The sequence below is a fragment of the Lithobates pipiens genome, unplaced genomic scaffold, assembly GCF_037356315.1.
Source record: "Lithobates pipiens isolate NorthernLeopardFrog02 unplaced genomic scaffold, aLitPip1_a1.2 Scaffold_19, whole genome shotgun sequence".
NCBI lineage: Eukaryota > Metazoa > Chordata > Amphibia > Anura > Ranidae > Lithobates > Lithobates pipiens.
The window spans coordinates 139,175,043-139,196,291 of NW_027507764.1; the positions used below are offsets into that span (position 1 = coordinate 139,175,043).

General features: G+C 42.4%; 1 protein-coding gene across 1 annotated transcript in view; it reads left to right on the forward strand.

Annotated features, from left to right (window-relative positions):
- NFE2L3 (NFE2 like bZIP transcription factor 3) overlaps nucleotides 1-21,249 on the forward strand; it is a 72,713-nt gene that overhangs the window by 12,778 nt on the left and 38,686 nt on the right. The window lies entirely within an intron of this gene.

Here is a 21,249-nt window from a genome sequence, read left to right on the forward strand (position 1 = left end):
CCCACCCCCTACATCGCCTCCCCCTGGCTGCCTCCCATCCGGCAGAGCCAGATTTATGCCCTGGAGTTTCTGCGTTCTTTTTCTGATGGAAAATGCATACATAACAGCTTCCTCTCCAGCAAGCAGCACAGTAAAGACCTCACGGATCCCATTACAATCCTTGTAAGAATAGCAGAGGCAGCAGTGACTCTTACATCGCATACACAGCTATGAGCCTACAGCTACACTCACATACCAGGAGGTGTGCTACTATTGTGTTCTGTTATGTTTCAGGAAGAATACCCTGAGAAAAGGTTGTTTTTAATGGTATGGTTTAGGTGCAATTAACATTTCTCCATAAGATAGTAAATCTTTACTTTTGCGTTCAGGTAGACTTTGAACTGTGCATTGGATATCCTTTGGAGAAGCCCTTTCCGTTTCATTGCTCAGAGCTATGCAGACAGGTTATACATCCGTATAGGACTATTATCAGTCTTGTAGTGCCCGAGAAATGCATTTCAGTTGTCGCCATCAAAAAATGTGTGAAAATAGAAGGTGCAGCGCACATATTAGACAACCATGTGGGGAAGTCTTCTGAAAGTGTCGCTACGTACGTTTTTGATATCTTATAGGGAAGCAGTGACTTTGGTTTTCCTTTCTCTCCTTTCTCCAGCTTATTATAGTTCCATCCGAGTGATGAACACCGTAACTGACAATTAGTTATCAGAATCTTTAAGGCTCTGCAGTGAACATAAAGGAAATTGCTTTATTACATGGCTGAAGGTCCAACATGTATACAGTTCACATTAAGATGCAATAATCCTTTAACCTAAAAGTGTATCTGATGTGTAAAGCAACATGAAGGTTTAAAGCTCAACTCCAGGGTTTTAGCAACCCATTCCTACTTCTCCCTCCCACCGAAGCCCTAACTAACCTCCCTGGTATAGAAAACGAAAAAAACCTAATCAAATGGTCATGTGACAGCTCTGACCCAATCCTTTCCTCTTTACTGATTACTTCCTGCCATCCTTCTCTGGGTGCTCACATCACTGCCTGAATGAAGTTGACTCCTCGTTTGGATGGAGGTGACACTTCCAGCAGCCACGTCCTCTCTCATATGATCCAAAGGCAGGAGAATTCACAGGGGTATGAGGTGCCCAAGAAGATGAAGAGCAGGGAAAATGTCTGGTCCCCAGGGCAGGAGTTAGCTCTGCTCCTAACCAAAACTGTGACTAACAAAGAAGGTGTTTGGAATCAAGACTGATGAGTAAGGTGATTGATGCACAATGCACTATTTAAAATATTTTTTTTTACTGAAGTTGGACTTAAGTGCTTCTAAAAGCAGAAGGTTTTTTTTTTACCTTAATGCATTCTATGCATTAATGTAAAAAATCTGTGTCTGTGTTCAGTCCCCCTTATACTTACCTGAGCCCAATCTCGATCCATCATGGTTTCCAAGAGCAGCTGCTCTCTCCACTAACTTTTCTCCTCGCTGGACATAGAGGCAGCAGCAAGAGCCATAGGCTCCTGCTGCTGTCAATCACAATCTGTGAGGAGAGAGCGGGGGCAGAGGCAAGCAGCGCTGTGTGTCATTGGACACACAGAATATGTCTTGGGATCCAGCCCACACAAGTGCCTTGCCTCCATAGCAAGTGGTTTTCCATGGGGGCACTTGGAAAGGGGGTGGAGCCAGGAGCACCAGCAGGGGAAGAGGAGGATTGGGCTGGTCTGTGCAAAACTCTTTATTTTTATATATATAATTTGTTTAAACCAATCCAAGTAAAAAGGAAGATGATGGTTTCTAGCAATTCCACCTAAAATTTATATTTTAGTCATTTTAATTTGGTAGTCTAGGATACACCAGCAAGGAGGTCGCTCTGCTATAATTATAATAAACTCTGTGCTTTTCCATCTGGGAGTTTTGTGTGTTTGTGCCAACTGGTACATGTGCCAGAACTTCCTCTTACATTTCCTGTAATATAAAGTAAGTAATATGCAAAACACCAGGGAGTAAGAACCCCTCACAGATAACAGAAATCTCAGCAATGGAGTCCCAAGAGATATAAAAAAACTGAGGTGGTTTCACCTTCCAGCATCTGCCAAAAACAAGATATTAAATTTGGATGGACTGACCCTTTAAATTTGAACTCCAGGAATGACCTGTATTACATACATTGATCCACCTTGGCACAATGTAAGTATGCATATCTCCTATAAAGAAAAAAGTGGGTTGGGACTTTAAATGAGGCATTTGGGGCATAACTGGCAAATAGGTCAAGGGTTAGAATTTTTTTTTTTTTATTATATACTATTATTTGGATACTCTTTCTTTTGGGGATCATATGTGTGCTCCCAGCTTCCCTATGGTCTTCCCTCACCACAGACACTGTAATCAGCCTTTCTCCAGTTTTCCATGTTCCATATACAGTTGACACCACAGTAATCCCAGGGATGGGTGCGGTTTCCCCTACCTATTTTCCTTTTTTAAAAGTGGGGTCCAATACTTTGACACATTTATGTTTTTTCTATAGACGATTGATACATCCTCCCCTGATGAAGTGAAATGCATTGGACTTTCATGGAGATGCAATGTTTTTTTTTTTTTGTTTTTTGTTTTTTGTTTTTTTTTTAGACTGATTCACAGTACTAATTTAAAAGCATTCATATGTAATGGAAGATGATCTCTCACATTTACTGTGCAACATGCCATGTTGTTACTCATATTTTATTATGGATTTTAACATGCTATTATGTTCACCAACTCATGTATTTATTATATTCCATCATTTTATGCATGGTTTTAAGTAAATAAACATTATTTTTTTAACCGTTGACCTATTTGCCAGTTTTGGCCTAAATGCCTCATTTAAAAGTATTTAATTTAATTTTTTATTTTTTTATTTATGTAGATGTAGGGCTGGAGATGTATGTTATATGTCTCATTTTAACACTTGCCGACCAGCTGCCACAGTTATTTATTAAAAAAAATATATATATATATATATATTATTATTTTTATTTTCAAAATAACCAAAAGTGAAAAATGTCTGTAAACAAAACACAAGTTACCGCGTTTATTGTCAGAAACTTTGGCGTCTGAACTCATTTTTTTGTCTTAAAAGAAAAGCCTATAAACGCAACTGACTAAAAACATTAAACAAACCTGTGTGTACATGACATGTAACATTGGATGAGTTCAGAGGCAGTTGAAAAAAAGCATCCAACTGCCTCTGAACGTCCGTTTACCAATGGTGCACATGAGGCCTAAGAATTATTGAAGTACAAGAAGTACATGAGGCAGAATTAATAGCTACAGGTACAGAATTCTCAGCTGCTAATTACTGGACCTTGGCTGTGTATATCCTTTGAGAAGCTATTGCAACTTTGCCCTGATAGCTGTCATTTCTGAATAGATTCTCTTCTGTTAATTCACAGCAGTCCCTTTCCTGGAAGGAAATCAACAGTCATGTTTTGTTTCTTTATAGGAAAATGTGACTACAAAGTCCATTCCACCTCTGTGGAACAATACAGAAACAAAATTTATGCAAATGACTTCAGATCTTCTGAACACAATGTTACACACACTGTATTGTCCAACTGGCATATAATAACTTCTAGTTGACCTGCACAATAAATGAGTTACTGAAATCCTTTTGTCAGCAATTTCCTTCATAAATAAAACTGTATTATTATGTTGTTGACTTATCAGGATGTGTTCTATGCAACCGGTAGAATAGTCACCCATTAATCTTCAATGTCACTTAATGTACTGAAATGGAGGGAACTGAAGGATAAAATGGAACTTCTTACTAAAATAAGCAGGGCAACGCAACTCTTTATACACACATTTTTGACATTATTGTAGAGGAATTATATAGTGCCACCTGTTTGGGCAGTAGTTCACAATATAAAGGGAGAACGTACAGTTACAATACAATTCAACGCGAGAGGGTTCGGAGGGCCCTGCTTGTGAACGCTTACAATCTCTGGGCAAAGGCTATGGGGTCTGCATTGTACTTGATGACATTGGAGGACTTACAACTCATGTAATGTAGGGGAGAGGCGGCTGCAGGGACCGGTCTAGCAGTGTTGAGGGAGCCTGGGGGTAATTGGGTGATTGAGCTGCTTTTTTTTTTTTTTTTTTTTTCTCCCCGTCCCCTAGACCTAATTGAGCATATAACCACTTTTATACTGGGCCTATTCTGGCACGCCTCTTCTACATGTAAAAATCATTTTTTTTGCTAGAAAATTGCCCAGAACCCCCAAATATTATATATGTTGTTTTTTTTTTGTTTTTTTAGCAGAGACCCTAGGGAATAAAATGGCAGTTGTTGCAACTTTTTATGTCACGCAGTCTTTTCGCAACAATTTTTCAAACGTTTCATGAATTGAATAACAAAACAGTAAAGCAAAGCATGTTCTGATTGGACAAGGTGGAGAGGTGGGGCGGTAGCATCTTGATCTCCACTGCATCCAATCACAGAGCGCTCTGCTGTCACTCCTTGCACCTTCCAAGGACTATGGCAATGGGGGGGGGGGGGGGGGTTAAGTTCCCAGTTCCGTCCATCTGCCACAGCCATAGAGAAAAAGTCTTGGTGCCATTCCACAACAAATTGCTCGCTAAGATTCGCTCCCTTGCTAGCTGGGCCAGTGAGATATTGCTCACTTTCTAGTGAAAGGGATTCCATAGCATTCAGAAGCAGTAGGCGGATGTGTCTAAAGAAGTAAGCAGAAAGTACTGTAGTGTGCCTGGCTATTAACATGTGGTGTTATATCCTGCATGATGGCACCAAGCTAATAGTTTAGGGAAGACCCAGTGACCTAACTTACCTAAACAATGCTAAAAATCTGTGAATAAATGCTTTCCAGTATATGGGACGTGGTGACCGTGAGTGGATCCATGGAAATTGACAGTCAGATAAAACTGAACAGATACATACTGTACATACAAAAAAAATGAGTTAGGCAGGGACTTGGGAGAAAGACCTTTTTGTTTTAGCCACCTTTCCAATATGAATGCATTACTTTTTTACTATTTGTAGAGATGCACCAAAACAGATCAGCTGAAAATGGGGTTTTCGGCATTTTGCCGATGGAGAAAAAGGTGCTGATAATGGCGCCAAAAACACACACGATTTTACTGTGCTTATGGGGTGTTTTTCATAAGTCATGTGACTCGAAAACTGCATCAAAAATGTAACACGGGTGCATTCTTGCTGCGTTTTCAATCCATTTCCAAGGGCAGGTGCTTTTTGGTGCAGTTTTGGTAACTGACCTAAACTGCAGCAAACAAGGTTTTAAAAAAAACAATGGAAGCACAAGGGACCAGTGTGAAGACATACATAGAATTTAAAGTGATACATTTTTCTTGAGCTTTTTCTAGCGTGAAAGATGCTGATAATGGCTGACAATAAAAACATATTCACCTAAATTCATGATATTAATCAAAAAATCAAATACAATACAATTCTATATAAAAAAAAATATATATATATTCTTTAAAACTGTCATTTTCAGTTTTGGCACCAAAACTTGCACTCTGTGCACCTCCTAATTATTTGCTTGTTTAATTATCACTTTTACAGTTCTAATGTAAAAAACCTGCTCAGTGAGAGGTTTCGTGGTTGATATGGGGCAGTATTTTTCCTGACATTATGGAGATGTGCTGCACTGGGGATGCAGGTTAGGAGCCCCAGTTAGGAATGGCTTATGACATATATATGAAAGCATTGGGAATAACTAGCAGTGATGGATGGTGCAGGGTAAATCTGCTGCTGGAGGAAAGGAATAACAGAGGAATATGAGTAACTCATCTGACAGACGTTATTGTTTTATGTTCATGAAGCTGACACTCTCCATAAAACTGGGGCAAACACTTCCGTTTTTAGAAAGTCCACGTCTCCTCATAGGACTTTTCTTTCCAATGATGTATGGGATCCTCATGTTCTGCCAGCTTTATCCACACTGGCTATAAATAATGAAGGTCGCCCATATTACAGGGATTCATCCAGTTTGTCTGCTGTGTAGAGGAGGCATCAGTACATCATTTTCAGCATGGTTGCAGATATGGGGCCTTCACTTTAGTGTTGGGGGATTTGCACTCATTCATGGAGCATGACAAAATGGAGCCCTGCATAAATAAGGTTTGTAGATGTTTAATGACAGATGCCATATTGCTTTTTTATATATTGTTCTTTACTTGGCCTGTTCTATATATCTTTGAAAAGACAGGGTTTTTTTTTTTTTCACACATAAAGGCCGGGGTTAAGAACATGGCAAGTCCTCATCTAGTATAGCATGTACAGAAGTATATGGGTTGAAGCAATAGTCCTATAAATAAAGATGTATCTTTTATTTTTGTGACTTAAAGACTATTATCTCTTCCTAGTAACGCCAGCCTTAAGCCCCATACACAGTATTAGATTTTCTGCAGATTTTTGTCTTCAGATTTACCAAAACCATATAATATGAGGTCAAGCTTAAAGGCCCATACACACAGTCAAAAAATCTGAAGTAAAATTTCGTCCTATGAACGATCTGACGATTTTCTGATTGTTGGTATGCTCCTTTTGACAGCCGATTTACAAATTTTTTTCATTAGTATGGTTTTCTGCCAAAAAAAAAAAAAAAAAATCTGAAGAGCAAGACTAGGCATGCTCGGAAATGAAAGAACATATGAAAAACAATTCAACACATTACGTCACTTCTGGCGTTAAATTCTGTCGTCCGAAAGTTTTATGATGGTTAGTACCCTCTTCACTTTCGATTTGGGACTAGCATCCAACAAAAAACTGGCGAAAATCCGCCCAATAATCTGACCGTGTGTACAAGGCTTAAGAGCTTCAATTTGTATGCAATCAGGCAGGCCCTTGCACTACATGGTTTTAGTAAATACAAAGAGAAAAATCTGCAGAAAATCTAATAGTGTGTATGGGGCATTAAGTTTTTGCAAGAAGACAGCAGCTTACATCATAGCAGCAGAAAACCTGATACTCCTTGAAGATTGCATCCGCTGTGCTCATTGTATGGGCCAACAAACAGCTCTGTACCATACATTTTCCAGTGATGTCTACGGGTGACCTACTTGTCAGCCTAATTACCAGTGAATGATCTCATTATGGCTGTATATTATCCAGTCAAATCGATATTTATCCTGTAGATCTGGTTCTGGGGCAGTAATAAATGGCTGCAGCTAAAACGGGTCACTCCAGATGAGAATTAAGTTAGATTTTTCTTTTCCCAAACTGGTAATTACATACATCATCTTATACATTATCTGCTCGGCATTTACTAAACAGTCCATCATTCTGCTCTACCGGTCAACCTCCCTGCTGCACATCGGCAAACACTGGTACAAAGTACATGTGTTGGTAAATCCCAATTCCAGCTGGAGTGAATAAAGTGGAGAAGAATTAAGCTAGCCGTCCACACAAAGAATTCTCTTGTTCAGCCTGTAAGTGAACGAGAGAAATCTATTTGATTTTTCAGTCTATGCTAAACAGCATAGACAAAGTAATCTCCTGCTGCCAGTTATTGTATTTAGCAGCTGCGGGCCCTAGACGCAATCTAGTAGAAATCAGATGAAATCCAATCTGGTGTGACCAGCTTTAGCGTAGAGGTGGGTATGGATTGAAGCCATGTATTAAGTGTTTCATATAATACTGTCCAGAAAACATTCTGGACATTTGTCCCTGGGTGCTGACTGCCTTAAACCCTTACAAACCACTTTGACCTACAAGTAAGGCTTACCTGTAGGTCCAAGAAATATCTCCTAAACCTACACGGTTTAGGAGATATTTACAAAAAGACAGGCACCGCTGTCTACGGTGCATGCGCCGTAGACAGCGGTGAGCACTAAGCAGGCCGCAGATCGCGGCGATAGGCCGCTCGTGACGGCTCCCGTGTGCATGCGCGGGAGGGACATCATCGCGGCTCCGGCGAATCACAGCGCTGGAGCAGCGAGACCCGGAAGTCACTCCGGGATACATGGCAGCGGTGAAGATAAAGGAGGACCGCTTTGGGGGCTTCGTTCTCAGGTAAGTTATTCATACTAGCTCATTATGCCTTTGCCTTGCAGATTGCATTTTTTATTTTTTTTTTAAAGGTGCCTTTACTTCCTCTTTAACCACTTACAGACCGGACCATTTTGCTGATCAAAGACCAGACCACTTTTTGCGATTTGGCACTGCATCGCTTTAACTGACAATTGCGCGGTCGTGCGACGTGGCTCCCAAACAAAATTGACGTCCTTTTTTTTTTCCCACAAATAGAGCTTTCTTTTGGTGATATTTGATCACCCCTGCGGTTTTTATTTTTTGCGCTATAAACAAAAATAGAGCGACAATTTTGAAAAAAACGCATTATTTTTTACTTTTTGTTATAATAAATATCCCCCAAAAATATATATAAAAAAAAACATTTTTTTCCCTCAGTTTAGGCCGATACGTAATCTTCTACATATTTTTGGTAAAAAAACCCGCAATAAGCGATTATTAATTGGTTTGCGCAAAAGTTATAGCATTTACAAAATAGGCATAGTTTTATAGCATTTTTATTAATAATTTTTTTTTTTTACTAGTAATGGCGGCGATCAGCGATTTTTTATTGTGACTGCGACATTGTGGGGGATCCATCGGACATTTTTGACACATTTTTGGGACCATTGTCATTTATACAGTAATCACTGCTATATAAATGCAGTGATTCCTGTGTAAATGACACTGGCAGTGAAGGGGTTAACCAGGGGGTGGCAGTGTAGGGGTTAAGTGTTCCTAGGGGTGTGTTACTAACTGTGGGGGGGTTGAGCTTTCATTTAGTGAACACTGATCTCTGCTCCAATCACATGGAGCAGAGATCAGCGTCACTAGTTGCTAGGCAGAATGGAGAAATGCTGTTTAAACGGCATTTCCTCCATTCAGCCATCCCGTGAGATGATCGCGGGTATGCCCGCGGCGATCAAGTCCGTGGGTCCCGCGACCGGACTCACGGGGGTCCCGACCCGATGGCAGGGCGGCATTGAAGATTGGACGTACCTGTACGCCAATATGCCTGCCCGTGCCATTCTGTCGATGTACATCGGCGTGCGCTGGTCGGGAACCGGTTAAAGCCAACCATAGACAGTTCGGATCTTGGCCAAGATTTGAACCATCTATGGACAGGCTGAATGTACCCAAGTTGATCGATTAATCAACTTAGGTACAACCAGCCTGCCAGCTTTACATGCAGTTATCGCTAATGGCTGTTTATAGTTGCTAGCAATAATCATCACTCTTCTCCTGGCAGAGAAGGCTTGCCCGGCTGGAAGAATGCAATGACTTGGTGGCAAGGATTCTCCTTAGAACACTATCACTATTTATGGAGGAATCGAGCAAATTTCTTTTCTGTAACCCGTGGTTGCAGGAAATAAATTTGCTCAGTCTACCTCTCTGTACCACATTGTACCACTCTGTGCACCATCTAGCTGCAGAAGCTTTTAGCCTTTTTTCATAGAGGGTTTTTTTTTTTTTTTATTACAGGCTGCCAGAAGCAGGGCTTGACAATGCACCTGTTCTTACTCCTGCACCAAAAACTGGGATCTCATACATCGGGACCAAATGCCCAATGTGTAGGTGGGGTATAACATACTCGGTCCCAGTGCAATGAAAGAACTTGTATTGAAATAATCAAAGACAGTTCACAAATAACTGGTGAGAAAGCAGCCCAGCCAGGAACACTCACAGTTCCAAAAGTGTGTAGAGCTGGATTCAGCCAAACTGACAGCACTGGTAGAGAGGGATAGAATGCATCCTGACTGTCTTGTGCCAGAAGCAGGCAGGTATTCAGAGACGTTACGAGCCTTCCGCTTTTCCCTCCTTGCCGGGAACCTTTCCCTGTCACTAGTTCTGAATTTACCAGGCAACTCACAAAATGTGCATCAAACACAGGAATCAGAGTCTTTAAAAACCTCTGCCTGACCCAAGATGGCTGCAAGATGTTCCTTCTGACTTCCTCTCCCAACTGCAGCGGAGAAAGTAGACTGTACCTGCATACAAGTGTACACGAAGCCTTGCATACAAAAAGCAGTTTTGGTAGTGATAGAAGCACATACTTTTTGGATCAGCTGGTCATTCATCTGTCCTCTATTGTTTGCAAAGGCAAAGCATAATGGGCTACTATGCGATGCATAGCAGCCCTGTATGTGTCATTTACCTGAAACCGAAGCCTGCAATGTCACTGCTGTCCCCACTAGCAACGAGCGTCCATCTTCAATCCCTCTTCCTTCCGGGGCTGCAAACTCCGGCTCTGTGACTGGCTGGAGTCGCGTGATGTCACTCCCATACATGGGTGTACAACCACTTTAATACTAGTTATATAAGACCCCAGATCCCGCCTCTGCCCTTAAAAGCATTTGTTTAGACCAAGATTGGTGTGATCAAATGCTTTTCATTTATAAAAATGGTGCCATTTACATTCGGGTAAACTGGAGGTAATGTAAGGTTCCGGGTTACTATATCTTAGAACCAAACAAAACTGATCCAATCTTTGTTCAACTCTATGATCAGCTGGTGGAAGCGCCCGCTGGTCGATCAGGTGTCCCAGTGGGATGGGACAGCCTTGTGAAGCTGCGAGGGGGGGGGGGGTGGGGGGGTACGTCAGCTCCCGCTGCTTGTAAAAGCAATTCAAGACAGTACCGGGGATGCCTGCAGCTGCTGGTCCGCAAGAGGTTAACTATCACCTGCTGTGGCCATGGTTTTATATATTATGCCTGCTGCACACATGGGCATAAATTATTCATTTAATCTGCATATTTCTCCATCTTTCAAGATCGTTCCTGTGCCACTCTTTAAGTTTTTGCCCTATCTCTGTGACCTGACATTATAAAGTAATACAGCTGGGAACAAGGTGTTCTGTGTCTGCATCTGCCTGTGGGCTAATTTTGCAATATTTCGTTAAGTCAGCATGGTAATCTTTATATACTGAGGCTGGGTGGGGGCTGTTTCTGTCAATCATTGTAACTACTCACCGTGAAAACTAAAATGACACCTCGTCAATGTAGGTTTAGCATTAACTCTCTATAGAGAGAGAGTTTGTGTTGAGCTTTGCTACTCTGTTCATTGTGTTTCCTAATTTAAAAAATAAAATAAAAATTAATGTCAATAAATGTTCATTTTATAGCTTTGTGTTGATGCAAATTTGGATATCTGAAGAAAAAGTGCCACCCACCACTATTAGTAAATCACTTTTTCTATATCATATATTTTGTTTTCCAAAAATCATAACTGGTTTTAGGTGCTGTTGTGTGTTTTTTTTTTTTTGTTTTTTCTCTAGCATGACCTGTAAAAAACAGAATCTGCAAGGCTCTGTATTAACCATTTCAATACAGGGCGCTTTCAGCGCTGTCACACTGACAATTGTGCGCCCACGTAACACTGTACCCATATATAAATGTTATAATTTTTTTTTTTGACCGTTTCTTTTGGTGGTATTTAATCACGCTGGGTTTTATATTTTTTGCTCAACAAAAAAAAAATTTTTTTTGGGGGGGGAATAACAACTTTTTGTTAGTTTCTGTTATAAAATGATGGGCACTGATGGAGTCTGGCATTGATGGGGCTGCACTGATGATCAGTCAGTGTAAATGTGTGCCGCCAGTTATTGACTTAACTTTCCTCACACAGTGACAGCACTGAGGAAAGGAAATGCCGGCATTTGTTTACACAGGATCAGCTGTTCACATAGTAAAGGCCTGCTGTATTTGGCCCTTTACCTCGATCTGTGATCAATTGTGTCCAAAGGACACCGCTATTACAGAGCGTGCCCCAGGGGCGTGGGGGGCGGGATTATTGGAGGATGTCAATGGAAGCCTTCCCAGAACTGGATGACAATGCTGTGGTCAGCAAATGGTTAAAGTGGTTCTAAAGGCAGAAGGTTTTTTTTTTTTTTTTAACCCTAATACATTCTGCAGTAAGGTAAAAAAAAATCTCTGCAAGCATCTCCCCTCCCCTCACTGGACAGAGACAGCAGCAAGCCACGGTCTGTGTGACAATGGAGACACAGTGCAGCTCGGAATCGAGCCCGCGCAAGTGCCTGGGGAGGAGCCAGGAGTGTCGGCATGGGGACCCAAGTGGAGGAGTTTTGCCGTTTTGATTGAAACGCACTTTGATCTGCTAATAAAATGAAAGTGTATATGGCCACCATGAGGCCCCATTCGCACCTCAGTGTTTTGTCGCTTGAAGCTCAAACGCTGGAGGAGAAAAAAAAAATCTATTATTCTCTATAAAGATGTTTCACATCGCCACTTCAAGTCGCCTAAAGCCAAATGATAACAATACATAAATAACCACTAACCTTAACTACTTAACCACTTGCCGACCGCCTCACGCCGATGTACGTCGGCAGAATGGCACGGGCAGGCATAAGCACGTACATGTACGTGATTTGCCTCCCGCGGGTCGGGGGCCCGATCGGGCCCCCGCCCGGTGCCTGCGGCGGTCGGTTTTCGTTCGGGAGCGATCCCGGACGAGGGGACGGCCATTCATTCATGGCCACCCCCTCGCGATCGCTCCCGACGAATGGAAATCCCCGGTGACATCACTTCCTCTCCTGTAATGTAAACACAGGAGAGGAAGTGATGTATTCTCTCCTCCGTGTCGGTATTTTTCGTTCCGACACGGAGGAGAGCGGATCAGTGAGTTGCACCAACACATCCCACACACAGTAGAACATGCCAGGCACACTCACACCCCCCCTTTACCCCCCGATCACCCCCCCAATTACCCCTGCCCCCCCAGTCACAGTGACACCAATGTCATTTTTTTTTTTTTTTTTTTTTTTTTTGCATTGGTGTCATTTGTGACTGTAATAACTGTTAGGGCAGTTAGGGTTAGCCCCCTTTAGTTCTAATGTACCCCCCTAACCCCCCCAATAAAGGTTTAACCCCGTGATCACCCCCCGTCGCCAGTGTCACTAAGGCTGGGTTCACATTGCAGCGGTTTATGAGAACGAATGTGATTCGCACCGCACTGCAGTGCAAATCACATCCGATCTCTGTGCGATTCGAGTTCAGCCATTCGCCGCACGCCGCCGCCACACCCGCCGCACCCGCCGCAAATTCGCACGGGACCCTTTTTTTGGCCCGCAGCAGAATCGGATCGCATGGGTGTTCACACCATGCGATCCGAGTTTGCAGATCGCACTGCGATATGCGAACTGATCTGGGGGTGTCAGTAACATTTCACTGACACTCCCAGCAGTTCGCATAGGGCAGTGTGAACTGCCGCCGGGAGGCATGCGATGCGGGAACCCGCCGCGGATTCGCAGCGTTTCCGCATCGCTCCAGTGTGAACCCAGCCTAATAAGCGATCATTTTTCTGATCGCCGTATTAGTGTCACAGGTGACGCTAGTTAGGCAGGTAGGTATTTAGGTTCGCCGCAGCTTTTTATAGCGCTAGGGACCCCCATATACTACCGCATAAAGCCCCCTGATTGCCCCCTAGTTAACCCTTTCACCAGTGATCACCATATAACTGTTACAGGTGACGCTGGTTGGTTAGTTATTTTTTTATAGTTTCAGGGCACCCGCCATTTATTACCTAATAAAGGTTTAACCCCCTGATCACCCGGCAGGTGTCATTTGTGACTAATAACTGTTAGGGCAGTTAGGGTTAGCCCCCTTTAGTTCTAAGGTACCCCCCTAACCCCCCCAATAAAGGTTTAACCCCGTGATCACCCCCCGTCGCCAGTGTCACTAAGGCTGGGTTCACATTGCAGCGGTTTATGAGAACGGATGTGATTCGCACCGCACTGCAGTGCAAATCACATCCGATCTCTGTGCGATTCGAGTTCAGCTATACAGATAGTATGGCTGAATTCGTGTCGCACCCGCCGCACCCGCCGCAAACTCGCACGGGACCCTTTTTTTGGTCCGCAGCAGAATCGGATCGCATGGGTGTTCACACCATGCGATCCAAGTTTGCAGATCGCACTGCGATATGCGAACTGATCTGGGGGTGTCATTAACATTTCACTGACACTCCCAGCAGTTCGCATAGGGCAGTGTGAACTGCCGCCGGGAGGCATGCGATGCGGGAACCCGCCGCGCATTCGTGGCGTTCCCGCATCGCTCCAGTGTGAACCCAGCCTAATAAGCGATCGTTTTTCTGATCGCTGTATTAGTGTCACAGGTGACGCTAGTTAGGCAGGTAGGTATTTAGGTTCGCCGCAGCTTTTTATAGCGCCAGGGACCCCCATATACTACCGCATAAAGCCCCCTGATTGCCCCCTAGTTAACCCTTTCACCAGTGATCACCATATAACTGTTACAGGTGACGCTGGTTGGTTAGTTATTTTTTTATAGTTTCAGGGCACCCGCCATTTATTACCTAGTCTCACTAGTGTACCCCTAAATTTAGGGGTGTCTACTTTCTAAAATGGGGTCATTTGGGGGGGGGGGTTTGTGCCATCTTGGCATTTTATGGCCTTCAAAACTGTAACGCCCTTAGAAAGCCTGAAGGCGGTGCTTGGTTTTTGGGGCCCCGTACGCGGCTAGGCTCCCAAAAAGTCCCACATATGTGGTATCCCCGTACTCAGGAGAAGCAGCAGAATTTATTTTGGGGTGTCATTTCACATATGCCCATGGCATGCGTGAGCAATATATCATTTAGTGACAACTTTGTGAAAAAAAAAAAAAGTTTGTAATTTTCCCGCAACTTGTGGCAAAATATAAAATATTCCATGGACTCAACATGCCTCTCAGCAAATAGCTTGGGGTGTCTACTTTCTAAAATGGGGTCATTTGTGGGGGTTTTGTGCCATCTTGGCATTTTATGGCCTTCAAAACTGTAATAGGTAGTGAGAAGTGAACTCAAAAAATTACGCCCTTAGAAAGCCTGAAGGCGGTGCTTGGTTTTCGGGGCCCCGTACGCGGCTAGGCTCCCAAAAAGTCCCACATATGTGGTATCCCCGTACTCAGGAGAAGCAGCAGAATTTATTTTGGGGTGTCATTTCACATATGCCCATGGCATGCATGAGCAATATATCATTTAGTGACAACTTTGTGAAAAAAAAAAAAAAAAAAAAAAAGTTTGTAATTTTCCCGCAACTTGTGGCAAAATATAAAATATTCCATGGACTCAACATGCCTCTCAGCAAATAGCTTGGGGTGTCTACTTTCTAAAATGGGGTCATTTGTGGGGGTTTTGTGCCATCTTGGCATTTTATGGCCTTCAAAACTGTAATAGGTAGTGAGGCGTGAAATCAAAAATTTACGCCCTTAGAAAGCCTGAAGGCGGTGCTTGGTTTTCGGGGCCCTGTACGCGGCTAGGCTCCCAAAAAGTCCCACATATGTGGTATCCCCGTACTCAGGAGAAGCAGCAGAATTTATTTTGGGGTGTCATTTCACATACGCCCATAGCATGTGTGAGCAATATATCATTTAGTGACAACTTTGTGTAAAAAAAAAAAAAAAATTTTTTTTTTGTCATTATTCAATCGCTTGAGGCAAAAAAATAAAATATTCAATGGGCTCAACATGCCTCTTATCAATTTCCTTAGGGGGTCTACTTTCCAAAATGGGGTCATTTGGGGGGGTTTTGTACTGCCCTGTCATTTTAGCACCTCAAGAAATGAGATAGGCAGTCGTAAACTAAAAGCTGCGTAAATTCCAGAAAACGTACCTTAGTTTGTAGATGTGACAACTTTTGCGCAAACCAATAAATATACAATTATTGACTTTTTTTTTACCAAAGACATGTGGCTGAATACATTTTGGCCTAAATGTATGACTAAAATTGAGTTTATTGGATTTTTCTAATAACAAAAAGTAGAAAATATCATTTTTTTTCAAAATTTGCGGTCTTTTTACGTTTATATCGCAAAAAATAAAAATCGCAGAGGCAATCAAATACCATCAAAAGAAAGCTCTATTTGTGGGAAGAAAAGGACGCAAATTTTGTTTGGGTACAACATTGCATGACCGCGCAATTACCAGTTAAAGCAGCGCAGTGCCAAAGTGTAAAAAGACCTCTGGTCATTTACCAGCAAAATGGTCCGGTCTGAAAGTGGTTAAGGACCAGCCGCCGTTATATGTCGCTACTTTGATGTTAAATACCGTTGTTATGGCAGCAGCTAGGTGCCATAACCCTGGTATTTTTAAAAAATGGTGGCCTGTCCTCTCTATAGGTTAAAAGTGGTCTCAACGGCGGATTCACTTTTATTGGGCGCATTTTTTCTATTATAATGGATGTTTACATTCCTTGTAATAGGAATAAAAGTGACCCAATTTTTTTTTTAAAGGACTGTAAAAATAAAAGGTTAAATAATAAGCTTGTGCGCAGAAGCGAACGCATACCTAAGTCGCACCCACATCTGAGGTATTGCCGTGATCGTTAGAGCGAGAACAATAATTGTAGCCCTAGACCTCTGTAACGCTAAACATGTGACCTGTAGAAATTTTTAAACGTCATCTATGGAGATTTTTAAGGGTAAAAGTTTGTTGCCATTCCACGAGTGGGTGCAATTTTGAAGCGTGACATGTTGGGTATCAATTTACTCGGCGTAACATTATCTTTCACAATATAAAATAAAATTACTGTTTTTTTTTTTTTAAGTCAAAAAAAGTTTCCAAAAAAATTGGTAGGCCGCTGCGCAAATGAGGTGTGACATAAAGTATTGCAATGACCGCCATTTTATTCTCTAGGCTATCTGGGGAAAAGAAAATGGGGGTTCTAAGTAAGTTTCTAGCAAAAAAAAAGGGATTTTAACTTGTAAACACCGGGTTTGAACAGTTTGCCTGGTCCTTAAGTGGTTAAATATTTTATTATTAATAAAATAAATGCCCAAACCCCCAAAAAAAATAAGGTGTTTAATTTGTGTTCGGGTGTTTTTATTTTTTTAAGAGTTGGGGATTATTTTTTATATATTACTTTATTACTTCGTATTCATTTATTGAATTTATGATTATTTTTATTAATATTTATTTTACATGTATTTTTTGGTAGCAGTATTAACGCACTAAGAAAAAAAAATAACCCTAACCCCTAATCCTAACCTTAACTCCTTACCCTAACGAAAAAAATTATGAAAAAAAGCTAATGGAAAAGCTAAAAAATAAAATACCTAGCAACAAATTATGCAACAGATGAGTTTTCGCTATTGGCTAATAAAACAAAACAAAACACCAAAGCTCAAAATTGCACACATAAACGCGCCAATAACGAGCAAAAAAAGCTCAAAAACACTATGTTCAGGTGGGAATGCAGCCTAGGAGCTGAGTACATTTCTGGCAGATCAACAGGTAGTATTATTGCAGGGGTTTTAAATTGATAAAACGTGGGGGACATGTGCATGCCTTGGCATACCCTTTAAGCTGCTAACCTACCTTTTTCTTAGGACAGCTGGTCATAGTGCTAAAGGCATCTTTGCATGCCTTGTGCTATAGACCTGCATTTTAATTATACAGCCTATTATCTCCAAAGTCACACTTTGGACAGCAGATCTCCCACAGGCATCATTAGACCCCCCCCCCCCCCCCCCTGTGGCCCGGCTCCTTGTAATCTTCTTTTGGCACTGAAGTAATCGGACCCAATTTTATTGTGTGCGTCCCTTCCCTCCTCCTTTGTCACAAGAACACCACTTTTTGTCATGTCTTTGAACAGGAGTTCTTCAGCTCTGATGAGAAGAGAACATTACATTCTGGGTAATGGTAGAAGGACAGCTGTCTCCCTGACACAGCAGCTGCTAGAGAATGCCTTTCTGAACAATAGGCTTACAATGCAATTTAACATCTGCTGAGCGTTAATCCTGAAGGACTTGTGTCCAGTCAATTTTTAGCCTTTTTAGAGATAAAATTACCTGTGATAGAGGCAAAATCTTGATGATCCAACTGCACCATTGCAGCATTTTAGGAGCGAGCCAGTCTGTGCTTTTTGTATTCTATATACAGGCGGTCCTCGGGTTACGAACAAAATAGGGGCTGTAGGTTTGTTCTTATGTCAGATTTGTTTGTAAGTCGGAACAGTATATTTTTAAGTGTAACTCCAGCCTGTGCAGTGATGTGGGATGTTCCAGGTCCCTTCTGGGCATGCATTATTCATGTTATTTGGGGCTTTTGTGGCCATGCAATACTGCAGTGTGAGATGTGTCCGAGCGCTGCAAGATGGCCGCTCAGCGGTGTCCAGGACCAGTGTGGAGCGCAAACAGCCAGCAGTGACATCACGCCACCTCCGTACATAAGTAAGAGTTGTTTACAACTCGGATGTTCAGAACTTAAGGGACTGCCTGTATTTTTTATTATTTAGTTCAATATTTGGTAACCTGGGAAAAAAAATATGAAAAATACTGAGGCTGAGCTATTAGGGCAATAGCTAAGAGTTAAAGAGAAGATCCAGGCAATCCCCCCCCCCCTTCAAAAAAATTTAAAGTCAGCAGCTAAAAATACTGTAGCTGCTGACTTTTAATGACACTTACCTGTCCAGGGATCCAGCGATGTCCACACAAGAGCTGATTCTTCAATCGTCTTTCAGCGCAGACATTGTAAGTAAGGGGGAACAAGCAGTAAAGCCTCGAGGCTCTACAACCGTTTTTCTACTGCGTATGCAGGAGTCGCACTATGCTTTGTGAATGGTCCCGTAGTCTCCTGGGACCTGTGATGTGCCCCAGAAGACTTTCAGGCCCAGACTCCCCCCGCCCCCCAAAAAAAGGGGAGATGGGGGGAGGATGCAAACAAGCTGGCAATAGACAGCGTGAAGTTAGACTGAGACAGATGAATTTTGATCAGTGTGTGCCTATCTGTGCTTGACAGAAGTCCATCATTTGATTATGTCTGTAAAAATGACATGCTGGAAAACTCATTTGTGTGCATGGTGGAATCTATCCCTTTTTTTTTTTTTTCTTTACCCGCTGGGTGAACGTAAAATGACTTCTCTATGGCCAGCTTTACAATGGTGACTTGTGTTTCAGGCCTCCTACACAAATACTACATCTGGCACACTTGAAAGAAGCATCTATTGAATTAGATCTAAACAATAACTGACATTTAATTTGCAAAAAGCACCATGTATAATAAAAATGTGCCATGTTTTATTCTATTCAAACAGTTTTTACTTAATTTTCATCCATTATTGCGAACCTTAGGTGTGAATTATGAGCAAAGCATATCCCTCTCTATAGTGTTTACTTGTCTCTATCCAGAGCACTAAGTGTAATTTCTCTCTGCTGCTTTGTTCCTCTATCAGCATGATTTTCTTTTGACAAATTTCCTGACACCAGGAGATAAAAGTGACGGGAGGGATCTCCAGATTGACAGCCTCAGCTCTGTTCCAGTGAGCTATCCCTGTTGGGAGAACATGGTGATTATCGCTAGTGGCTATAGCCGCTGGCAATAATTGCAGGCTAAAACTCCAACATGCTGGTTGTACGCAAGTCAATCCATGGACCGACTTTGGTCCAATCAGCCTGCCCATACATGCGTAGAATCTTGGCCAGTCCCTGCTGAACCAGATGAGATTCGATCCATCCATGGCCAGCTTTAGTCTTATTTCCTGTAGAGAGAAGGCAAATGGTAACACTCTGTCTATGTACTTGGATTGTAGGCCTGCTGACAACACAGATTGTGACATGGAACGAAATGCCAATATCGTGGACTGATATGAAACATTTGCTCTACTTTAGACCAGTGTTTTTCAACCAGGTTGCTATTTGGGGTCCACCTGGGTGTTGCGAGCCCAAGATCCAGTTTGTCTTGGATCAGAAATGAATGGGCAGCACAGTGGCTAAGCGGTTAGAATTTATGACTAGTAGCACTAGGGTCAGTGGTTTGTATTCCAGCCATGAAGCTACCTGCATGGAGTTTGCATGTTCATCCTGTGCCTGCGTGAGTTTCTTCCCACACTCCAAAGACATGCTGGTAGGATATTTAGAGTTCAAATTTGGCCCTAATGTATCAGGGACGTGCGGTGAGGTCAATGGCTGGTGAGGCACTGGCTAGTATCTTTGGAGCAAGAGCAATAATTCTAGCACTAGACCTCCTCTAACGCTAAACATGTAACCAGTAAAAAAAAAAAATGTACAGCGTCGCCTATGGAGATTCTTAATTACTGAAGTTTGGCGCCATTCCACAAGTTTGCACAATTTTAAAGCATGTCATGTTGGGTATCTTTATACTCGGCGTAACATCTTTCATGTTATAAAAAATAATCGGGCTAATGATTTTTACATGTAGTAGAGAATTGTCAGAATTGGCCTGGGTGGCATGGATTACTGTATTTATCGGCGTATAACATGCACATTCATTTTAAGAGGGAAGTTTCAGGAAAAACACTTGCATATTAAATAAGGAACTTTGAAGCAAAATAAGGGTCAGTTTCTATCTGCAACCTCACCATTACCATCAATGCAACCTGATGCTTATCGGTTGATGGGCACCTTTTATGTTAAGGGGTACTCCGATGGACGAATTTTATTTTGCGGGACACGCTGATGGGTATATTTTTAATGTGCACATCGATGGGCATATTTTGTAGGGCACATTTTGTTGTGCCCATCAGCCTGCCCCTTAACAAAATATGCCCATCGATGTGCACATTAAAAATATACCCATCAGCGTGCCCCGCAAAATAAAATTTGTCCATCGGAGTACCCCTTAACGTAAAAGGTGCCCATCAGCGTGACCCTTATTTTATGTTAAGGGGCACGCTGATAGGTATATTTTTATTGTGCACACTGATGGGCAAATTTTGTGAAGGGGCACCTAAACAAAACATGCCCATCAGTGTGCACATAAAAAAATATACCCATGTGCTCCTTACAAAAAAAGCCCAGCATTGTGCATATGAATAATATACCTATCAGTGTGCCTCTTAAAATATGCCCAACAGTGTGCACAATAAAAACGAATGAATTATCCATAATGTGCCCACATACCTTTACTACAGGAGCGAGGGCACAACTGAAACTGCCTGGCAAGGAAAGCCAGGACCCCGGAATAGGGAACCGCGGGCAGCAGGGGGGCGGGCGAGCATGTGACGTCACACCCCTACTGCCCGTGAGCGTGTCTCTCTTCAGCTTCGAGAGACACGGCCAGGAGCAGGGGGCGGGCGCATGCGCGCAGCGTCACTGGTTGCTGGCGAAACCCGCGGTCCCAGCAAACCAGTGATTGCTTCAATTTAGTAGTATGCTGGCGGCACGGCGGTCCGGGCAGAAGTTCCGTTCGGTCCGGACTCGGACCGCGCACCACCATTTAATGACGGCTGTTATAGGGCATCTAATAATGCATACAGTTACATTATTATTCAC